Raw genomic sequence first — 6,760 nt, forward strand, 5'->3', positions numbered from 1 at the left:
AGAAAAATTAGATATCCTTCAAAATGGCGGGCTGAAATTCATTTCCGGGTCACTACCGGAGGACTGAGGAGTCGACGAGGGGAAATTTGAGTATTGAGAAACCTCTCCGGAAATGAATTTCAGCGCGCCGTGTTGAAGGACATCTAATTTCTCTAAATCAGGGTTCGGCAACCCCTGGCACGCGTGCCAGCATTGGCACGCGTATAAGGAATAAGTGTGCAAAAATATTTAAATTGTATTTTCGGATCCTGAACGAGACCGCCGCGAGAGCGCGTCTCCCCTTTACCTGCAGAAGGAAGCCATGCACGCAACGCAGCCCCGCTCTCTTTAACTCCAGGTGACTTTCTGCCGCTTTCCTCCGTGGTGCAGTGCTGATCGTTTCACCACGGAGGAAAGCACTTCACTAATTGCAGTAGGCCTACCCATAAGGAGCTGTATAAATGCCGCAGTTTTTGCGTGGCTGTGTATTTAGTTGAAAGCCCAGTGGCGATCTGCTCATCTCTCATTGAAATAATATGCTACAAAGGGGCGGACTGGCCATCTGTGTGTTGAACTTTCCTGTCGGCTCCCAGACCGTAGTCGAGGAGGGCAGAAGCAACAAGCTTCAGGTTCAATAACCCACTTTAGCTTAAATGACTGGAGAGAGGCGAGCTCTTCTTGGGAGGCCGTTGCATTTATTTAGTCGTTCTTCTATTTCACAAAATATATCACAGACCTCAGTTTTTCTGCTGCCTCGTTTCACTTCCAGAAACATACACACGTTCCCTCACTGTCGCTCTAACATCCACACATGCACAAGCCACACCCCTCTCTCTCTCTCACACTTAAAGAGCCTGTAACACGAACCCAACAACTGTTGTGCAATGAAATAGTGGGCTACTAGTAATCTCGAACCGTCAGTTTAAAAAAGAAAAAGCGATACCGTTCCGATAAATATCAATAATTTCGAACATTTGCCTCCTTATTACAGTCACCCGTACTTTAGTGGGAACAATGAGTCTGTGTCTTTGATGCACAGAGGAATAAACGCAGATCATCCTCTGGCTGCAGCCTTGACCGGTACTTGCTTTTGATCAAAGTCAATGCGGAAAACCTGCACTCACACAGGTAGTTGGAGGGGAAGGGAATGAGCACTTTTACAGCCTTTTTGGCGAGGTGGGGGAACTCGGTCTCCACAGACAGCCACAAGTGGGCAAGTGTCACTTTACTCGTCTTTTTCTCGTTCTTTTGTGTCTCCCGCTGCGCCTCCCCTGAAGCTCTCTGGCGCCCCCTAGGGGAGGCGCGCCTCACACTTTGAAAACCGCTGCTCTGGAGAATCACAGAACGGACGATCGTCCTTATTATCATGCCGTTTAAACCAATTATTTAAATGTGTTTGTTAAATTCGGCATCATGTAAGCTGACAGCTGACAGGTCCACACACTGCTTCCCCGCAGCGAGGCTCCCCCGCCCTCCTGTTGATAGTTGACGAGCGTCAAGCTCCTCAACCCCCCCCCCCCCGTTGATAATTCTCGATTGTTGGCACGCTGATAACAAACTTTTTTTTTAAATAGCACTTCATATCAAAAAGGTTGCCGACCCCTGCTCTAAATGCACTTCGAGGACCGAGGATCAAGCGACGAGGAGGCTCTCTGGAGGAGCTATAACCGAGGATACACTGATGGGTCCGTCCTCCACGGTTCTCCAGGGCTCCTTCGCATGGATGTATAATAAGAACTGGATACAGCGTGGGAGGCGGGGCCTCATTAATTCCTATGAAAGTTCCTCATTGGCGCATGATGATAAAATGGCCCAACTTTTGAGAGAACGAAACGTCACAGATTACTCGGCCTGCCTGAGAAGTACCCGTATGTGCGCTCATAGCGCATGCGCAAATTTAACCAAAATGCTCGTTCACATCAAGCACGTCAATTTGCGTACATGTAACAGCACCGCACGTTCATGACAGCATGGTAATGGCTTGTTTTTATGATGGATTTGATATTAACGAGGCGGCAGTTAGCAGGAAGCGGCTAGCTAGTAATTATGCTAATGTGCACATCAATCGTTATGTACTTATATTACTCTGTAACAGGATCTAGTGATATCCAAGCAACAGAGCTTCATTTAGCATGAAAGAATTATTGCACTGCATATATATATATATATATATATATATATATATATATATATACAGTGCAATAAGCTTCTTAGTGCAATAAGAAGCTACAGGGACGTTAATCTAACGTCGGTTATATTAACTTTATTTAATACAACATTTACGGTACAAGATTTAATCATACGGCCCATGTAGTATAATATTTTACAAATAATGAATTACAGCAAACATGTGCAATATATCCATTATTACAGCTCCGTGGGATGGCAGTGAGACGATATGGGTCCGTTGTTATTGTGCATCCATGGGTAAAGATAAACGCATGTAGTGCTGAACACGTAACATGAACGTGCCGGGCGGCGCGGTCCCGTGGGTTAGATGCGCGTTCATAATGCAGAGGGATATAACTCTCAGAATAACGTTATTAGCACATTTTTACAACTTGAGGAACGAATGATTTTAATAAGGGCTATACAAGTGTTCATACTGGGTGGTTTATTTAGTTTAAAAAAAATTATCCAACGAGTTACAGACCAATCTTTCCCCTTGTAAGCCAATGGGAAAAAGTGTTTCCGGGACCAGCAACCAAACGGAAGTGTAGTACCGCCGTTTGGCCACAACGAATATTCTCATCAGACTCCGGCGCACTTCCTGGGGGCTTGCTCCTTCGTGGATGCATTTCCGGGAACAGAGATGTTTCAAAGAGTCGTGACGCACGGCCGGACTTATCTCAGCCAATGACAGCTCTGCATGCATCCCCTGGATATAGAGAGGCGAAGTCCCTCCCCTTCCGGGAGCCTCCATGGGACCCCGGAAGCGGAAAATTATACATTGAATTCAATGGAGAGAGAAAACGTATCTTTTGATCCCGTTTGAATTGTGCCACGAATGACACATATGATTTTTGTCAATTTAAAAGAACATTTTGCAAGTCAAAAAAATTAAAATGTGTCGTAAAACTGTGAAGTAACACATTTTTTTGTGTTAAGCCGCTCAGTGAACTACATGTCTCTGGTCCCGCACAATACGCGTCACCAACACAAAGATGACCGTCACGTTGGCACATTTCACCTCATTCTTTCAGAATGAGAATAAAAGTATAAAACGAGGTGAAAATCACTACAAGTCTGGGCACGTTGAGAGCTGTACATACACGAAAGGGGAGTTAGTCGGTTCTGTAAGAGCCAGCATGCGGGACCGGCTTTACAAGGTTTCGGTGAGTAATATGAGTGCAATGTTTAAGGTTAATGTCAGTCAATAAGGAGGAGAATGAAAAAGAAGATGATGAACCACAGACCCGGCATATAATGACTGCAGTGTGCAGGGCTGTGTTAATTTATGTTACTGTTATCAATAGCATTAGTTGACTGAGAAAACCGTCAAGAAAAAAAGTTTAGCGATGTTACGAGTCGACTAGCATAATATGAACCACGGCTGTGATTGACAACCTGGACAGCCAGTCAGAAGCTAGAATGCCAACCTAGAGAGCCAATCAGAACCTAGAACGGGTGTACTGTATACGGGTGTGTATGCTGTGGATAACATTAGTGTTCACAAGAACAAGGTACACTCCCGTGTTTTGTTTTAGTTGCTCTTCAGATTGAAGCGGACAGTTTTATATCGACTATATGTGTGATCTCCTTTTTACATCTTGTTGTGTCATTTGAGTTTATTTGCTGTGTGTAGATTCAAGGATTTTGGTTATCTTGTCAATTTGTTTGGTTATCTAGGCACAGCTGTGTGTGACTCCCTCTGGTACACTGGTATGTTTTCCTAATGTAGAGAGCATTGATTAATTCATAAACTACACACTGAGTCTAGATCCTGACCAAATCCTTTTTTGTTGATCAAATGTTTTTCAAAAATGTAATACACATTTAAAAAAATATAATGTACAATCACAACAAATACAACACAAATTACAAAAAATTCAGAAAAAACAAACAACAACAATCAGACAAGAGGACAAAACTATGGAAAAATAAACCCTCCCACCCCCAGATCTGGACCATCCTTGTATTGCTCATTCAATCTATTATAGCATGTTAACAAACATGGTACTTACTTTATTTGTACAGATCTACATGGGAGAGGATGGCGTGATGCAGAGCGCTGTCTGCGGTTGTGCACGGGGATGTACAAATGCAGCCACGCTGCAGCATTGGCAATATTTGCCATGTGGCAGATCAGCTCCACAGAAGTTGAGTGCCAGTGGAGGAAGCCTGGCACTTCAAAAGTAGTCCAGCCGGTGTCTCAACTCTACCAACAGCAAGAGGAGACATACAACGACACTGGCCAGAGACATCGCCACTGAGGAAGTAGAATGGTTCAGGTCTGCACTGAGGGGCGCAGCGTGGCATGGCATGGCTTTTGTCACCTGAGCCAGAGCTGCAGCCTCAACATCAGGCCATTTTCAACGTGCCGGAGCTGGTGAAGGAGCGTGGGGGTCGGGGGCTTGAGGCAATTCTTGCCTCAATGCGACTGAGCAGAGACCAGCAAGCTGCCATCCAGACAGCCACCGTAGGACAGCGGACACATCCTCAGTGGCAGTTACACAAGCAGGGCAGGTTGACAGCCAGCAATTTTGGTGCTGTGCTGAGTTCGGGACTTTCATCCACTCCATGCGCGTCCCTCATGAAGAGGGTGCTTGGGGGGTACCATTTAGACGGAGTCATGGCTGTCAACTGGGGAGTTGTAAACGAGGTGTGTTTGGCCAGTGTGTTTGGCCTTTTAAGTGTGACACATATGTAGTGATAATTGCTTCACCTGACCACTTTTCCTTAATAAAAAAAGTTTTCTGCATCGTCAGTCATTTTTTCCAAATAATTACCAATATTTCACAAATTCTTCATGTCAACTTAAGAGCACAGCTGTATGTTGAGTGTCAGCTTTGCTTGGTTCATCTTACTGGGGGGCAGCTACATGGATGTCGGTGCAGTCCACAATCATTTTGCAGTTGAAGGCAGAATGAATTTATTATTGACTCAGAATGAAGCACAACTTCATGTCATACAATACATTGACTTTATTTGTAACTGTAAAAAAATAAAGCATTTATTAGCAAGCAGGACCTGCAGGAACGGAGAATGGTGATGGATGGAGCTGGGAAGAGAGAAGAATAAAGAAAACAGATCAACTTTATTATCGGATATTAAAAATTCAATTTCAAAACAAGTTGCCGCTCCTACAGTTTTCTAGTATGTAAAGATGATTTCACATTACCTATGCAAAATATCACACTCAATACATGTGTCTCTCTGGGGGGTGCATTGTGCCTTTGATGTATATAAATAATATACCATAACCAAATACTATTACGTACAGTGGAAATCAGGTTGCCAGAGCAGGTCAGTCCAGTGTGCATGTTCCTCAGGGTCTCAGCAGTTACAGGTGAGGTAAAGAAAATAAAAGAGAAAAAGGTCAGTAACAACACTTTAAAGTAACAACACTGAATAATTATCTATTTTAATAATTTTCTCTCAGTAATCACTCAACTACTGTCTTTCCAACCAACAGATTGACTCACCTTCACTGTGATCACAATGACACATGTCCAGAAGAATGTCATGCAAAGCTCCCTGCCTGCCTGCCTTCCTTCGACTCTCCCTGAACTGCTTCCTTAGCACCCGGTGGAGGGCGCAGTAGGCCACTCTTCAAATGTTTCACGAAATACTTACCATGATGACTACTCTTACTGTTTAACATTTTGGTGTAGGCCTACTTCATGTAATAAAATAATAACTTAATGGTAAGGCTACTAAAAATGACAAGGCTAAGTAATGTAATGCTAACTAACGTGCTCGCTACTCGTCGCTACTAGCTAGGTAGCTAACTTGACTATGTTCCATGCACAACATGTATATTACCTATGATATTACCTGATATGTCTGATCCACCGACTCCTGTTCCTTTCATAAGAGGGGAAGCGATAGAACGAGCAAGTGGTATGATCACTTTTGTGATTACAACATGGTACAAAGCACACAGGCATCTTGTAAAAGTGAATTTATTGGAGCAATCTCTTATATTTATTGGAGGGAATAAATCAGTTATGAAATCTTCTTCTTCGCTTTAATTACGAGTCGCAACCACTTGGAGCATTATCGCCTGTGACATCACATGCGCGACCCAGAATGGGATTTGGGATTTGTAGTCTTTGTAGTCGCGTATTTTTCATAGTCTTATATTTCAACAGTTTTACGACAAAATGTGACTTTTTTGACATGGAAATGATTGTTTAAGATTGACAAACATCATATGTGTAGTTCGTGGCACAATTCAAACGGGATCAAAATATACGTTTTCTCTCTCCATTGAATTCAATGTATAATTTTTCGCTTCCGGGGTCCCATGGACCGGAAGTAGATGGGCGTGACTTCGCCTCTCTATTATTGTATTAACTGCTTTCATCGCGATGCGATGTTTACAGTGAGAACAGCTGTGAGGTCCGTGCAGAAAGCAGAGCAGTGTGCATAATATATATCACTCAGTATAACAGGCCTACTGTCTTTATTTGCTTTAGTTTAGTTGATATCTACAAACACAGAGTCGATATTTTTCGAAAACCATTTAGTGCTTCACATAATAAAATACACAACGGCTGCCTGTTTTAGGATCTGTAGGTGTGTGTGTGTGTGTGTGTGTGTGTGTGTGTGTGTGTGT

Source organism: Notothenia rossii (assembly GCF_949606895.1).
Source record: "Notothenia rossii genome assembly, chromosome: 5".
Taxonomy (NCBI): Eukaryota; Metazoa; Chordata; class Actinopteri; order Perciformes; family Nototheniidae; genus Notothenia; species Notothenia rossii.